Source organism: Salvelinus alpinus, chromosome 15, assembly GCF_045679555.1.
Source record: "Salvelinus alpinus chromosome 15, SLU_Salpinus.1, whole genome shotgun sequence".
Taxonomy (NCBI): domain Eukaryota; kingdom Metazoa; phylum Chordata; class Actinopteri; order Salmoniformes; family Salmonidae; genus Salvelinus; species Salvelinus alpinus.
Genome location: NC_092100.1, coordinates 37482998 through 37500726, shown reverse-complemented (window position 1 = coordinate 37500726; position 17729 = coordinate 37482998). Strand labels below are relative to the sequence as shown.

The following is a 17729-nucleotide window of genomic DNA, read 5'->3' as shown; positions in this document are numbered from 1 at the left end:
TCCTGCCTCTGCTTTTTCTCCTGTTAATGTTGTCTCACCACAGTCCAGAGTGCAGACATGTCTCTCTCCACCTTCAGCTCTCTGGGTCTGGTTGAGGGGGTGTTGTTGTGCTGAACAATATATATATATATATATATATATATATATATATATATATATATATATATATATATATATATATTACGCAAACACGGGCGAGAGATGACAAGCAAGCAGATGTTTTTGTTACAATGATCATTTATTAAATGTAAAATATCTTTAGCACAGATTGACAATCACACACTTCCATCTATTGTGAACGCCATGGGGTTGAAAATAAACATTCCACAAGGATCAACAAAAGCACCCAGTCCTATCTTCTCCTTCATGGCATAGATAGATCTTCATGTTAGACTGTTATCTCAGACAGGCTGGGTCCTAGGGCTGAGGCAAATCTCATATATTGCTCCTAGTTTCAGTGACCCTTTTATCATGTCAGCTTGTTCTGTAGCCGACACAGTTCCAATTCTTGATCTATAAAAAAAGAACAAGACCACACCACAATCCCTTTCCCCTGTCTGCTCTCTTCACCAGAGGAAAGGAGTATGCTCTCCGGCGATAGTTGTGGACGCAGCCACTTAACCAGGCTTTAATTGGTAACTCTGTACAGATTGGATTGCCTCTCTGCTTTGCTTCAACCCTTCCCACATCAACACAACTGAACAGAACCTCGACCAGAACGGTTCGACCAGAACGGTTCGACCAGAACGGTTCGACCACAGTAAGAATGACAGTTAAAGGAACAGAAGAGAACCACCCACAGGAGTCAGAAAACTGTAAGACTTTACACGTTGTCCAGGAAATTATCGTCTGGTTCTTTTTTATTATTCTCTTTTCATTTTTTTTATAACTTTTTTTATAGTTGATTTTCAGCACATGCCATATGAGAAGTTTGGGATTATAAAAGTACCTGAAAGAAGTGCTAGAGTGTCAGCATGCATAGCTGTTTGGTATTTACATGTTCTTATGTACAGGACAGGACGGGGTGGGACAAAAACAGACTGCTCTACAGTACTGGGTGTATTTACAGGTCAGGGGTCAGGGGTTAGAGGTCAATTACATAACTACAGACATCTGGGTAAAGTGTCACGCATATTATCAGAGACAGAATGACAGAGCACAACCTTGATGAGGCAGAAAGAAAACATGTTTTTTCTGACCTGTTTTTTTTCTCTGGTACAATACCTCTATGCTAACAAATAGCACAATGCTTGTTATATTATTGTTGTAGTACACAAGCAGAGTGATTGGACATGGTTAAAGATCACCACAGTAACATGTTATACTATGAAGACAACGCAAAATAACTGAGATACAGTAAACTGCTTCAACACTACTTCAACACAACACTATCTCTGTTCTCTCCCACCTTGCTTTTCAATACAATGAACTGTGGCTGTTTTAGGAAAAAAAATGTAACCCCCTTTTCTCCACAATTTTGTGGTATCCAATTGGTAGTTACAGTCTTGTCCCATTGCTGCAAATCCCGTTCGGACTCGGGAGAGGCAAAGCTCGAGAGCCATGCGTCCCCCGAAACACGACCCAGCCAAACCGCACTGCTTCTTGACACACTGCTCGCTTAACCCGGAAGCCAGCCGCACCAATGTGCCGGAGGAAACACCATACAGCTGGCGAACAAAGTCAGTGTGCATGTGCCCGGCCGTCACAAGGAGTCTCTAGAGCACGATGGGACAAGAACATCCCAGCCGGCCTAACCCTCCCCTAACTCAGACAACGCTGGGACAATTGTGTGCCGCCTCATGGGTCTCCCGGCTGTGATACAGCCCGGGATCGAACCCGGATCTGTACTGATGCCTCTAGCATTGTGATGCAGTGCCTTAGACCGCTGCGCCACTCGGGAGGCCCAAATTGTGGCTGTTTAACCGTTAAATGTTGCACAATACTTTCCAACGTATATTTTCAGTATTTTGAAAATTGGAAGACATAAATGTGATCCGTGAGCAGTTTCCAGAGCAGTGAGGGTTCTGGCTAGACAGGGTCAGGTTACTGCTGCTGATTTAGTGCCTATTTTTTCGTCTCTTAAAGCGTATAGATTCTCCCTATGCAGAGGTTGGGTTTCTGTGTGTGTAAATGTATTGGAGATGGCTCTGGTTGGCTAGGACCCTGCTACATTTCTAGCATATTGCGGGAGTGATTTTAGTCTTCTCCCTTTTCCCCCTTTTCAGTTCTGGTTATTTGTGTACTGTCTAGGGGACAGTTGGTGTATACTCCGTTAACCCTCTCCTCTCCACTCACCAGTGTGTGGTGGTCAGTTCGGTCTAACAGGAACATAACAACCCTAAGAAAACGCAGCCATTTCTCTGTAAAACTATGTATTTCAGAATCAGAATTGACATTGACAAGAGTAGAAAAACAGAAAGAGACATTGGTTGGTCAACGCCTAAAATGTAAAGGTATTATCTATAATTTACATGATTATACAACACATCTGTTGGGTTACTGTACATGTCTGGAGTGAATGAGTGGGTGTGTCTGTGAGAATGTATAAGAGTGTTTAAATCAGAGAGCGTGTGTGTGCGTGCGTGTGTGCGTGCGTGTGTTTGTGAGGTTTGTGTGTGCATGTCTTTGACCAAGCCCATTCCCCTGCTCTCTCTCTCTTCCTGTGACAGACAGAGACAGACAGAGACAGAGACAGAGACAGAGACAGAGACAGAGACAGAGACAGAGACAGAGACAGAGACAGACAGACAGACAGACAGACAGACAGACAGACAGACAGACAGACACTGGTGGTGGGTGGTTCAGCTTGTTAATGTCTAATCTCATCAGGTTTATCTATTACAGGGGTCACCAGGTCAAGTAGTGAGAGGGCAGCGCTAAACACCAAGAAGATAACCCCTGTGTACACACACGCACTCTCTCCTCAATTCTTCTTCCCTCCCTTTCTCTCTGCTGTGTGTACAGTTTCCCTCAGAGCACACAGAGTCCACAGCTGTGCAGTGTAGTATTTTCAGATCAGGTGTAAATCATTCCAATGTATTGCTTGACCACCCTTTACCTAAAACAGTGTGAAAACGAGGACCCTGGAAGCAGAGTGAACTGAGCAGGCAAATATATTCCATCTTCCAATGAGTTTGTGTGTAGGTTCTAAAGCAAATACCTTAACTGAGAGTTAGCTAAATGATGTGCCACCCTGCTTTTGAAGTGTGCATGTCTGGGTATGGGTCTGCGTGTCTGTTAGACACTGAGTGACATTTGTAAGCCTTTGATATGCCAGTCCTGTGAGGTGTGTAGAGTTATCAGTGTACTGGCAGGGAGGGAGACAGCAGAGAGATGCAGTTGTTTCATCTGCTGTTTCTAACTGCCTCGATCTGCTACTACCAACACTGAGTAGGAAGTTTGTTTAGTGTGTCTGTATTTCTCAATGAGAGTGTGTAAGTGTGCATACACTTTATTCTGTGAATAGGTGTGTTTGAGAGTGTGTCTTTCTAGATTTTAATGAGTGTCAGTGAGTGTGCGCGCCGGAGCAGTTTGGGCATATTTCAGTATGTGTGTCTATTCCTGTGTTAAGCTCTGCCAGCTTGGACTGCGGATGCTAAAATGAGTCTCAATGAGGCTGGGCCTTTGAAGTGGGTGTATATTAGTGTGTGTGTGTGTGTGTGTGTGTGTGTGTGTGTGTGTGTGTGTGTGTGTGTGTGTGTGTGTGTGTGTGTGTGTGTGTGTGTGTGTGTGTGTGTGTGTGTGTGTGTGTGTGTGTACAGACTTTTGCTGCTGTGTCAGTGCACTGCACTAAACTGTGCTCTGCAGTCTCTCATCAGTGCTCTCCACCAGTCTCATTTGGAGATAAATAGCAGTGAGCCAGGGATAACTATTTAATGTGTGTCTATAGAAGTCAGCTCCGGAACAGTCTCTTCTCTTCTCACAACGTCACAGCAGCTTTTAGCCAGCAGCAGGGCTATATGAAAGATCCCTCTGAGTGCCTGACTTCTGGCTGTAATTCTCTCTGACGTCTGTTTCAAATGCTGTGGAATCTCTCTTCCTGTCGCTCTCTCTCTCCTTCTCGTTCCCCCTCTCCGCTCCTAATTACCGACTGTGACGGTAATTAGGGAGGCATGTCTCAGTACAGTATGACTACAGACTACGGAATACTGGATTTGAGGTGTTAAACTGAGAAATACAGAAGTAATTTCCCACTTAATTAGAGAGTATAGGGTAGGGAGGGTTGTCTGCTCTTTTTAAGAGAGAGAAGAGAGACGGGTAAGGGGCAGTGGGGCTTACGAGCGTGTGCATGCATGCATAGTGTGTGTGTGTGTGTGTGTGTGTGTGTGTGTGTGTGTGTGTGTGTGTGTGTGTGTGTGTGTGTGTGTGTGTGTGTGTGTGTGTGTGTGTGTGTGTGTGTGTGTGTGTGTGTGTGTGTGTGTGTGTGTGTGTGTGTGTGTGTGTGTGTGTGTGTGTGTGTGTGTGTGCGCGTGTGTGTGTGTGTGTTTACAAGAGCACTATTCTCAACATATTAAGGGGTGTAGATCTCTCTTTCCCCTGGCAAACCTCTGGAATAAAAGCCAAATGTCTGACTTCCCTCATGAATCCCGAGATGATGTGAACATAAACCAATGTGTAATCATCACATCTATATTGTATGTTCTCTTATAGAGTCTATTTATAGAACCCTCTGTCTCTCCACTCCAATGAGAGGAGCTGCTCCCTCCTCCCCAGTCTAGAACACCGTGGGCCACATCTTCTGTCCAGAAAACAGCCCTTGCGGTGCGCAAACCTCCACAAAATAACATCAAAATATTGCAGCTATAGAGATTGCAAGTCCAACATATTTTGGTGTGTTTTGCTTTAAATCTGAATGAACAGTCGTCACCATCCCATGGAGATTGTGACGTTCTAAAATTGTAGTCTTTTTTTTTGCGGAGATCTGTGCTGTTTTGTGGACAGTTAGCATTGTATTTACCACATATACATCAGCATGCACTCTGGATAGTTAGCAGTCCTGTTCACACACAATATATAAATAAATATATGTATATAAATATATATACAGGGCCATGGTCCCCATGGTAACACTGTCCCATCATTATGGGCTGTGGCAGAGAGGGGTTTCTCTGGAGTTTATCCTCTCCATATCTCTATCTGTCTCTCTCCATTTGTATGGAGTTCCTCCTCTGTCTTGTACAGATGCTCTGGGGTCATGCAGGAAAGATGGGAGGGGGGGTTATTCTGGTGGAGGTCTTGGCAGCATCTTTAGGGTGGCAGGATCTCCTTTGTGTCTTGGCGGACGGGAGGGTCTCTGTGTATCTCTCTGATGGTCCTCTCAGGGTCCTCCATGTTGACCTGTGTGTGTATCTCTCTCTCACTCTTTCTCTCTGTCTGTGTGTTCACAGCAACAGGGGGCAGCCACCACAGTGTACTGTGCAGTAGCTCCGGAGCTGGAGGGTTTTGGAGGCATGTACTTCAACAACTGTTTCCGCTGCCTACCCTCCCAGGCCGAAGACCAGGCCACTGCAGCCAGCCTGTGGGAGCTAAGCGAGCGCCTGGTCTCAGAGAGGCCTTCGGGCCTACAGGCCGTCTGATGGACATTCCCACTGATTATCAACAGCCTCATCAGGACTAGATAGGCGAGGAGGACTAGCCAATCAGGAATGGAGGGGGAGGGAGTGGAGATGAAAACCAATCAAGTTTGTACATTGAGTGGACTGTAGAAAGCTGCCAAACCTTTGAACTGGACCCGTCACTTCACTAAGGAGTAAAATACATGTACAAATACATCTTATCTAATAGCTACAGGTTGAACTGTGGTAGTTTAACACTAAAGGGAGAGGAGAAGAGAGATGGTCTGAGTGGCAACACATCCCCTCTGACCGTCTTTATGGCAGGGCAGGGAGAGTTCACCAGTTCCAGCCAAAGTGGGCCTGTGTTTTTCACTCCAGTGTGTTGCCACCTGCATCACACACACTGTGTATCTTCCCTCTGTGTCTCCAGTCTCCTCCTGTATATATCTATTCTATGTCTGTCTACAGAGATATAGGGAGTGGTGAGTATCATTGTGCTAGTTTAGGGGGATTGAAGGGGGGTAGGAGAAATAAGGAGGTATAATGTAATGCCTATATACAGAGAGGTATGGTTTCGTGGCTATATACAGACGCAGTAGTTTTGTTTCATACGATGCCCTACTATATATTATTTACATTCACATCATGGGCTAAATGGGACTCGCTGTCATCGCTTCTCCCCTCTACAGTATCTGTCTACAGTTAAAGACCTCCAACCTACATATTATTACATAGAATACTCTACAAAATGCTATTTACAATGAGGAGATACTGTATCTTTGTCATGTTGAGTCAGAATTGCGTCCGTAGCTACTGGTGATGCCAGAGGAAGAGGGAATCCAGGAGTTTTAGTAGTTGAATAAAACATGAAGTCTTTTTCTTGGGTGTTTAGTTTTGTTGTCATTTGTTTCTGTCAATAATCTCGTCATGACAGACAGAGTGTTGTGTGACTGGGTCTGTCTGGACTTCTGTACAGGGACTGTTGGTTGGTTTATGGGTGGTTTGGAGACGTTGTGTGGACGTTGTGCTTTGTCGCATTCCGGTGCCATGGAGCGACGTTGGTAAGACATCACCAATCCTCTGTCATGGTTTCTGTAAAGGAAGAGAGAGGACTCATTAAAGACTGTTGTTGTAGTATGTGTCTGTGGTCATTTCAATACTTTCACGCAGTTGACAGGATCCTATTGAAAGGAATCAAGACGAGTGTACATATCAGGGAGAAGGGGACGAATCAGAATTGGCCTAGAAAGGCTGCTTCTTGTGGTCAGTGAGCAGCACAGCGCCCTTTGACCTGGAACTACTCTCCACTCAACCCTCTCTACCAGGAACATTGGGACGGGCCAAAGAGTGATTGACACATTGACCAAGCAATCACACGGCTGACCTGCATCATTCTCACGACTGGTTAGTCAGCTGAGGCCTGAAAGAGTCCCTCTCACTGTTAAACACTGCTTTGTTCCCTGCATGATGTTCAACAGCAGTTCAGCACTGTAGGGGAGAGTGGGGTAAGTTTAGCCACCTTTGTTTCTAGGCATCCATACACAAAATGTATCATTAACCAAATATTTAGGAAGAGATGCTCATTTTTAATGGAGTCTGTGAAGGAAGAAACCACATGGAAAAAGTGGTAAGCAAGTTCACTTCAAAAAAACTATTTTCACTAAATCAAAGGAATTTGTGTTAGAGGTTTCATGGTGCTTGTATTTTAACCAAAGTAGATAATTTAAGATTGTTCTATACATCAGTTGGGGTCTCTATAAGCTTCTATATGATGTCCTAAACCTAGCATGCAGTACATCCTCGTAGCTGTGTGAGCTAATAGTAAAAATGTTTGCCTTGGGGGTAAGTTGAGCCAATGGCAAGTTGAGCAAATGTGTAACGATCGTCGTATCGAGGAGAAGGAGAAGACCAAGGTGCAGCGTGGTAAGTACTCATAATTACTTTTAATGAATACTAACAAAACAACAAAAATGATAAACGAACAGTTCTGCCAGGTGAACATACACTAAACAGAAAACAACCACCCACAACACACAATGGAAAATAGGCTACCTAAATATAGCTCCCAATCACAGACAACGATAGACAGCTGCCTCTGATTGGGAACCACACCAGGCCAAACACAGAAATAGACAACCTAGACATACAACATAGAATGCCCTCCCACATCACACCCTGACCAAACAAAACATAGAAACATACAAAGCAATCTATGGTCAGGGCGTGACAAAATGTAAGTGTTTTCTTCCCAGGTGTAATGCAAGTCATTATCACTGGGATATGAGGTAACAACAGGGCCTATGTTTAAAGTGTACAAAAAAGTACAAAGTGTTTGTTAAGTGTTAAACTTGTGTTAAAAGTTGATTAAAATACAAAAAACTATTTGTGATTATGTTGAACTGTGTTTGGCAAATAAAGAGACACGGTTTTAAAAAGCTAGTGGTGATATTTAATTCAGTACAATTAAGTGGCTCAACTTACCCTGTCCTGCGGCCCATACCCGCGGTAAATTGTGCCAATAGACCACTTTTTTTGGGCAAGCTATGTTTACATGAATTCTGATTATTTCCAGGGATACACAACATCCTGAAATATATGTAGATATTGTTGTATATTTCCTTTGAAGGAGTGATGCTGAATGTAAAAACTCAACTTACCCCACTCTCTTCTCAACTTACCCCACTCTCCCCTACTATATACAAATCAAATGTATTTATAAGTCTATTTTTACATCAGCAGATTTCACAAAGTGAGTATACACAAACCCAGCCTAAAACCCCAAACAGCAAGCAATTCATATGTAGAAGCACAATGAACTGGTCTGTTCTAATCTGTACACCACAGCGGTCTTGTTACTGCTCTTGCACATACATACGCACACGCATACACAAACACCCATACATACGCACACGCAAACACAAACACCCATACATATGCACATGCATACACAAACACCCATACATACGCACATGCAAACACAAACACCCATACATACGCACACGCAAACACAAACACCCATACATACGCACACGCAAACACAAACACCCATACATACGCACACGCATACACAAACACCCATACATACGCACACGCATACACAAACACCCATACATACGCACACGCATACACAAACACCCATACATACGCACACGCACACGCATACACAAACACCCATACATACGCACACGCAAACACAAACACCCATACATACGCACACGCAAACACAAACACCCATACATACGCATACGCACACGCAAACACAAACACCCATACATACGCACACGCAAACACAAACACCCATACATATGCACATGCATACACAAACACCCATACATACGCACATGCAAACACAAACACCCATACATACGCACACGCAAACACAAACACCCATACATACGCACACGCAAACACAAACACCCATACATACGCACACGCATACACAAACACCCATACATACGCACACGCATACACAAACACCCATACATACGCACACGCATACACAAACACCCATACATACGCACACGCACACGCATACACAAACACCCATACATACGCACACGCAAACACAAACACCCATACATACGCACACGCAAACACAAACACCCATACATACGCATACGCACACGCAAACACAAACACCCATACATACGCACACGCATACACAAACACCCATACATACGCACACACAAACACCCATACATACGCACACGCAAACACAAACACCCATACATACGCACACGCATACACAAACACCCATACATACGCACACGCATACACAAACACCCATACATACGCACACGCACACGCATACACAAACACCCATACATACGCACACGCAAACACAAACACCCATACATACGCACACGCAAACACAAACACCCATACATACGCATACGCACACGCAAACACAAACACCCATACATACGCACACGCATACACAAACACCCATACATACGCACACACAAACACCCATACATACGCACACGCAAACACAAACACCCATACATACGCACACACATACACAAACACCCAAGGAATTGAGGACCGGGAGATTTAGAGCAATTTATAAAGGAATCTCTCACTAGGATAGAGAAGAAACAACACACCTTCCATCCCCTAAGCTCTACAATTCTTTCTAGAAATGTTTCTTTTTTTTCTTTTTAGGGTGTGTGAGGGCATGTAAGGACCGGCTGCAACAAACACCACACACACTATCCTCAGGGAGAGAGGGATACAGGAGGACGAGGTACACCCAGTTATAGACCCAGCACCCCCTTCTGTGGCCCCTAGGGGCAGTAGTGCTACAGCTGAGCCCCTTGCACCATCTTCCTCTGCTCTAGCAGCAAGCTGAGACTCTCTCTTACACCCCTCTCCCCCCTCTACACACACCATGCACACACACACATACCGTACTGATCATTTGATTTGATTGATGCATGTCACTGAGCTCCTTCAGAGAAGAAGTGAGTGAGACATCAACAGCATATAAGCCCCTCACTATAACCAGTCAATGACACAGAGAGAGAGAGAGTGAGATGCTGGGCAGACAACAAACAAAGAGGAAACAGCATTAAGATGTCCTCTGGGAGTGCATCGCTGCCGTGGATCTATGATTGTGTTTGTTTGCATGTGTGGGTGTGGGTGCGTGTGTTCTGACTGTAGAGGGAGGTTCCTGCCTGGCTTTCATACAAAGTCTTATTGATCAGGCCCTATCGGAATCATCTGATAGTTAATCAATACATTACACTTCCTCCCAATGCTTAGAGAACAGAGGAAAGGAGAAGAGAGGAAAGGAGAGGAGAGAAGAGAGGAAAGCATTCGTCTCTGAGGAGGAAGACCTTGATCCTTTGACTCACCGAGGCCCCTCAGTCTCTCTTTCTCTCTCCTCTCTCTCTACCTCTCTACCTCTCCCTCCCACCATCCCTCTATTTATCTCTCATTGTGGTTGAATGTATTTTTTTTAATGTGTGATTAATAATTCAAACATGCTTGTGGGAATTCATCAATGTGTTTAAAAATATGATTTGTGTTCCTTTACATCCTTTACATTCATACACTGATCATGCTCTGAAATGTACAATCATGAATCATCATTTGCATTCATACACTGATCATGCTCTGAGATGTAGAATCATGAATCATCCTTTGCATTCATACACTGATCATGCTCTGAGATGTAGAATCATGAATCATCCTTTGCATTCATACACTGATCATGCTCTGAGATGTAGAATCATGAATCATCCTTTGCATTCATACACTGATCATGCTCTGAAATGTAGAATCATGAATCATCCTTTGCATTCATACACTGATCATGCTCTGAAATGTAGAATCATGAATCATCCTTTGCATTCATACACTGATCATGCTCTGAGATGTAGAATCATGAATCATCCTTTGCATTCATACACTGATCATGCTCTGAAATGTAGAATCATGAATCATCCTTTGCATTCATACACTGATCATGCTTTGAAATGTAGAATCATGAAAATGAAAATACATTTTATAAATGAGGCCAAGATACTTCCCATCATGCTTCTGAAGAGTAGATGCAGATCAGAAGAGAATCCAATACATACTGAATATAAATATCATTTATACAATTAAAAATAGGAAACTAAAAGATAGCATACAAACATTTAGACATTAACAGTTTGTTAAATGAATGTTTATCTATATTGCAATGTAATGTGTACTGGCTGACTGCTATTTTCCCTTTTTGTTTTTTTATTTCCCATAAGATTCATTTCCCCGCTCATATTTATGGGTGGATTGATTTGAATATGTCTGTGTTGCTTATATTGGTAGTATTGACGTCTGGAACGCCATGCTGCCATTTGGAACGGATATATTTAATGATCACAATCAATGTTAAAGCCCTCTATGGACAAGACTAACTCGATACATATCTACTGAGAGGGAGAAAATATACTGTACACTCTCTCTCTCTCTCTCGCTCTCTCTTATTAAAATGACTGATATTTATTAAGTGCTATTGTAGAGTAATTCAATTGTTGTCAATCAAGCAAGCCTCTGTATTTACACAAGTTTCAGAATATCCCGTCATCCCTGAAAATATTAGTTTTTGTGAAAGTGCTTATTGGACAAAACCTAATTTAATTTAACTCATGTAATGTTTAAAATAAAATATGCAATTTACAGCCATGAACCATAATTATGTTAAAATATCAACATGACAATATTGAATTGTGTAGTTGATTAAACAGCATTATTAATGGTATAATGATGGTATGTTGGTCTTTATTTATCCTGCTGTCTGCACCTTTACATTCTGCTGATGTGTACAGAAAGCTGCCTCAGTAACTATAGTGTGTGTGTGGGGGTATGAGATAGAGATCTGGGCCGAGGCTGTGCGTGTGTCTGCATGCGCATGTGGCTGCATTTGTGTGTGTGTGTGTGTGTATGGGGCGTTGGCGTTTACTGCAGTGGGACTGTCCCCTGTATCTCTGCCGGATGCTTTTCTCTGACATGTAAATACCTGAGGTGGAACAGCACATCACCAGCTAGACTTTAACCAGGCTCACACCACATAGTCACACACATACTATATCAATACAATGTCTCCTCAATGAAATGATCCAGTAAAGCGTTACCATGTTCTAGTTTTCGGAATCTAGCATGATCCAAGAGAAAGAGGAGAGAGCGAGCAAGAAAGAGCGTGTGTGTGTGTGTGTGTGTGTGTGTGTGTGTGTGTGTGTGTGTGTGTGTGTGTGTGTGTGTGTGTGTGTGTGTGTGTGTGTGTGTGTGTGTGTGTGTGTGTGTGTGTGTGTGTGTGTGTGTGTGTGTGTGAGTGAATATGCGCATGCGTGAGGTTGAGGTTGGTGAGAATATTCTAGAGGAGCCCATATGTTTAGTCCCAGGGTGTTCTGGCACTCCTTGTACAGGTTGCGTTTAACACTGCTATGTGGTTGTGTGATTGGGGCTGGGTAATATTCTACAGAAATGAACATGTGACATTCAATACATGAAGAGTTTATTTCCAAAACGCTTTATCCACCAACTTTTCACATTTGTGTTCTTCCACCAGAAATGATTGCTTATGGGTACCTTCATGTGTGTGTAATATATTACTGTTCTCAGATTATTTTCCCTAGATTTTAGTTGTGTATGAATTTTTTTTTTTTTTGCAAAACACTATATATCCATTGTTTAGCTGGAATGGAATGTTCGTGTCTCATATATTTGACTGATGTTGTTGTGTCACCTAGCTATCTAAAGATAAAGGTATCTGGAATTTAAGGGAACATTCCTTTACTTAAGCTTTGAGAGCACCATGGTTATTTCCCCCTAGATATATTGCTGTGTGCTATCCAAAACTCTATATCTGAGGCTGAACATGGCACCTGGGAGGACATAGCTCCTGTAGAAACCCCCTGTGTGTCCTCACTAGACAGCATGACCTTGTAAACCATCAGTTATTCTATTCACCCCTTTGTATGAGAGGAATAGAGGGGAGAGGGAGAGAGAAATAAAGAGAGCGAGGGAGAAAGAGAGTAGAGGAAGGTGGATAGAGAAAGAACTGCTGCTTGTCACGGCTTTCAAACATGGAGAAAAATGAGCACTTGGGCTGAAGTACAATTATTAGGCCCTGTCTACAGATTCATCACACTGAAGAGAATGAGGGAGGAAGAGAGCAGGGGAAGGAGAGGCTAAGAAAGAGAAGGTATAGAGAAAATGTACGACTTTGGAAAAATGTAGAGGAAGACAAACAAAGAATGAGGAAAAGTGGGAATAAGAGGCTGAGAAAGATGTCAGCAAGGCAGAAACACATGAGGGAGAGAAAGGAGAACAAGTAAGTGAAAGTGGAATGGGGAAAGAAAGTGTGTGAGAACAGGAGAGAAAGAGAGAGTTCAGGGGAAGAGGGAGAGCGGAAAAAGAAAAGTGAGGGAGAAAGGAGGGCGCGGGAGCAAGTGTGTTAAAGAGAGAGGTAGCGGGAGGTAAAATGAAATAAGAGGATTTGTAGGGGCTGTGGTCGGTGGCAGTAATAAAGCCTGCTAATCTGGAGGAGTACGCTTGGCTGCTCACACACCCTCTCTCCTACGCTCCACTTTACCAGCGGGCCAAGCCAAGGTCACACACACACAGTGTATGAGACAAGCACAGGTCAAATGGGGGAACTAACACACTTCCGGTGTGTGTGTGTGTGTGTGTGTGTGCGCACACATAGAAGTGATTTATATCAAAAGAAATCAAGGGGTTAGTGTTAATGATTTTTTTAGTCTACTACTGTACCTTGTTCACCTAAACTGTCCTCTACCACTGTACCTTGTTCACATAAACTGTTCTTTACTACTGTACCTTGTTAACATAAACTGTTCTCTACTACTGTACCTGGTTCACATAAACTGTTCTCTACTACTGTACCTTGTTAACACAAACTGTTCTCTACTACCGTACCTTGTTCACATAAACTATCCTCTACCACCGTACCTTGTTCACATAAACTGTTCTCTACCACTGCACCTTGTTCACATTAACCGTTCTCTACTACTGCACCTTGTTCACATTAACCGTTCTCTACTACTGCACCTTGTTCACATTAACCGTTCTCTACCACTGCACCTTGTTCACATTACCCATTCTCTACTACTGCACCTTGTTCACATTAACCGTTCTCTACTACGGCACCTTGTTCACATGAACCGTTCTCTACTACTGTACCTTGTTCACATTAACCGTTCTCTACTACTGCACCTTGTTCACATTAACCGTTCTCTACTACTGCACCTTGTTCACATTAACCGCTCTCTACTACTGCACCTTGTTCACATTAACCGTTCTCTACTACTGCACCTTGTTCACATTAACCGCTCTCTACTACTGCACCTTGTTCACATTAACCGTTCTCTACTACTGTACCTTGTTCACATTAACCGTTCTCTACCACTGCACCTTGTTCACATTAACCGTTCTCTACTACTGCACCTTGTTCACATTAACCGTTCTCTACTACTGCACCTTGTTCACATTAACCGTTCTCTACTACTGTACCTTGTTCACATTAACCGTTCTCTACTACTGTACCTTGTTCACATTAACCGTTCTCTACTACTGTACCTTGTTCACATTAACCGTTCTCTACTACTGTACCTTGTTCACATTAACCGTTCTCTACTACCGTACCTTGTTCACATAAACTGTTCTCTACTACTGTACTTTGTTCACAAACTATTCTCTACCACTGTACCTTATTCACATTAACCGTTCTCTACTACTGTACCTTGTTCACATAAACTGTTCTCTACTACTGTACCTTGTTCACAAACTATCCTCTACCACTGTACCTTGTTCAGATAAACGACCCTCTACCACTGTACCTTGTTCACATAAATGGCTCTCTACTCCTGTACCTTGTTCACATAAACTGTTCTCTACTACTGTACCTTGTTCACATAAACTATCCTTGACTACTGTACCTTGTTCACATAAACTATTCTCTACTACTGTACCTTGTTCCCATAAACTATCCTTGACTACTGTACCTTGTTCACATAAACTATCCTTGACTACTGTACCTTGTTCATTTAAAAAATCATTGACTACTGTACCTTGTTCACACAAACTGTTCTCTACCACTGCACCTTGTTCACACAAACTGTTCTCTACCACTGTACCTTGTTCACACAAACTGTTCTCTACCACTGTACCTTGTTCACAAACTATCCTCTACCACTGTACCTTGTTCACATAAACTACCCTCTACCACTGTACCTTGTTCACATAAACTGTTCTCTGCTACTGTACCTTGTTCACATATACTGTTCTCTACTCCCGCACCTTGTCCACATAAACTATCCTCTACCACTGTACCTTGTTCACATAAACTGTTCTCTACCACTGTACCTTGTTCACATAAACTGTTCTCTACTCCTGTACCTTGTTCACATAAACTGTTCTCTACTACTGTACCTTGTTCACAAACGATCCTCTACCACTGTACCTTGTTCAGATAAACGACCCTCTACCACTGTACCTTGTTCACATAAATGGCTCTCTACTCCTGTACCTTGTTCACTTAAACTGTTCTCTACTACTGTACCTTGTTCACATAAACTATCCTTGACTACTGTACCTTGTTCACATAAACTTTTCTTGACTACTGTACCTTGTTCACATAAACTATCCTCTACCATTGTACCTTGTTCACATAAACTGTCCTTGACTACGGTACCTTGTTCACATAAACTATCCTTGACTACTGTACCTTGTTCAAATAAAATATCCTTGACTACTGTACCTTGTTCACATAAACTGTTCTCTACTACTGTACCTTGTTCACATAAACTGTTCTCTACTCCTGTACCTTGTTCACATAAACTGTCCTCTACCACTGTATTTTGTTCACATAAACTGTTCTCTGCTACTGTACCTTGTTCACATAAACTGTTCTCTACTCCTGCACCTTGTTCACATAAACTGTTCTCTACCACTGTACCTTGTTCACATAATCTGTTCTCTACCACTGCACCTTGTTCACATTAATCGTTCTCTACTACTGTACCTTATTCACATTAACCGTTCTCTACTACTGTACCTTGTTCACATTAACCATTCTCTACTACTGTACTTTGTTCACAAACTATCCTCTACCACTGTACCTTATTCACATTAACCGTTCTCTACTGCTGTACCTTGTTCACAAAAACTGTATTTGTTAATAATAAATGGTTCTCTACTACTGTACCTTGTTCACATAAACTGTTCTCTGCCACTGTACCTTGTTCACACAAACTGTTCTCTGCCACTGTACCTTTTTCACATAAACTGTTCTCTACTACTGTACCTTGTTCACAAACTATCCTCTACTACTGTACCTTGTTCACATAAACTATTCTCTACTACTGTACCTTGTTCACATAAACTGTTCTCTACTCCTGCACCTTGTTCACATAAACTATTCTCTACCACTGTACCTTGTTCACATAAACTGTTCTCTACCACTGTACCTTGTTCACATAAACTGTTCTCTACTCCTGTACCTTGTTCACATAAACTGTTCTCTACTACAGTACCTTGTTCACAAACTATCCTCTACCACTGTACCTTGTTCACATAAAGTACCCTCTACCACTGTACCTTGTTCACATACATGGCTCTCTACTCCTGTACCTTGTTCACATAAACTGTTCTCTGCCACTGTACCTTGTTCACACAAACTGTTCTCTGCCACTGTACCTTTTTCACATAAACTGTTCTCTACTACTGTACCTTGTTCACAAACTATCCTCTACTACTGTACCTTGTTCACATAAACTATTCTCTACTACTGTACCTTGTTCACATAAACTGTTCTCTACTCCTGCACCTTGTTCACATAAACTATTCTCTACCACTGTACCTTGTTCACATAAACTGTTCTCTACCACTGTACCTTGTTCACATAAACTGTTCTCTACTCCTGTACCTTGTTCACATAAACTGTTCTCTACTACAGTACCTTGTTCACAAACTATCCTCTACCACTGTACCTTGTTCACATAAAGTACCCTCTACCACTGTACCTTGTTCACATACATGGCTCTCTACTCCTGTACCTTGTTCACATAAACTGTACTCTACACGGCACCTTGTTCACATAAACTGTTCTCTACTACTGTACTTTGTTCACAAACTATCCTCTACCACTGTACCTTGTTCACATAAACTGTCCTTGACTACTGTACCTTGTTCACATAAACTATCCTTGACTACTGTACCTTGTTCAATTAAAATATCCTTGACTACTGTACCTTGTTCACATAAACTGTTCTCTTCTACTGTACCTTGTTCACATAAACTATTCTCTACCACTGTACCTTGTTCACATAAACTGTTCTCTACCACTGTACCTTGTTCACATAAACTGTTCTCTACCACTGTACCTTGTTCACATAAACTATTCTCTACCACTGTACCTTGTTCACATACACTATCCTCTACCACTGTACCTTGTTCACATAAACTATTCTCTACCACTGTACCTTGTTCACAAACTATTCTATACCACGGTACCTTGTTCACATAAACTGTTCTCTACTACTGTACCTTGTTCACAAACTATCCTCTACCACTGTACCTTGTTCAGATAAACGACCCTCTACCACTGTACCTTGTTCACATAAATGGCTCTCTACTCCTGTACCTTGTTCACATAAACTGTTCTCTACT

General features: G+C 42.4%; 1 protein-coding gene across 1 annotated transcript in view; it reads right to left on the bottom strand.

The window, feature by feature from the left end:
• Positions 1-219: 219 nt before the first annotated feature.
• Positions 220-17729, bottom strand: part of LOC139540015 (transcription factor Maf-like) — a 60592-nt gene continuing 43082 nt past the window's right edge. The window contains exon 3 of the mRNA XM_071343504.1: positions 220-6647. The gene's annotated coding sequence lies outside the window, so the exon portion shown is untranslated. The remainder of the gene's footprint in view (positions 6648-17729) is intronic.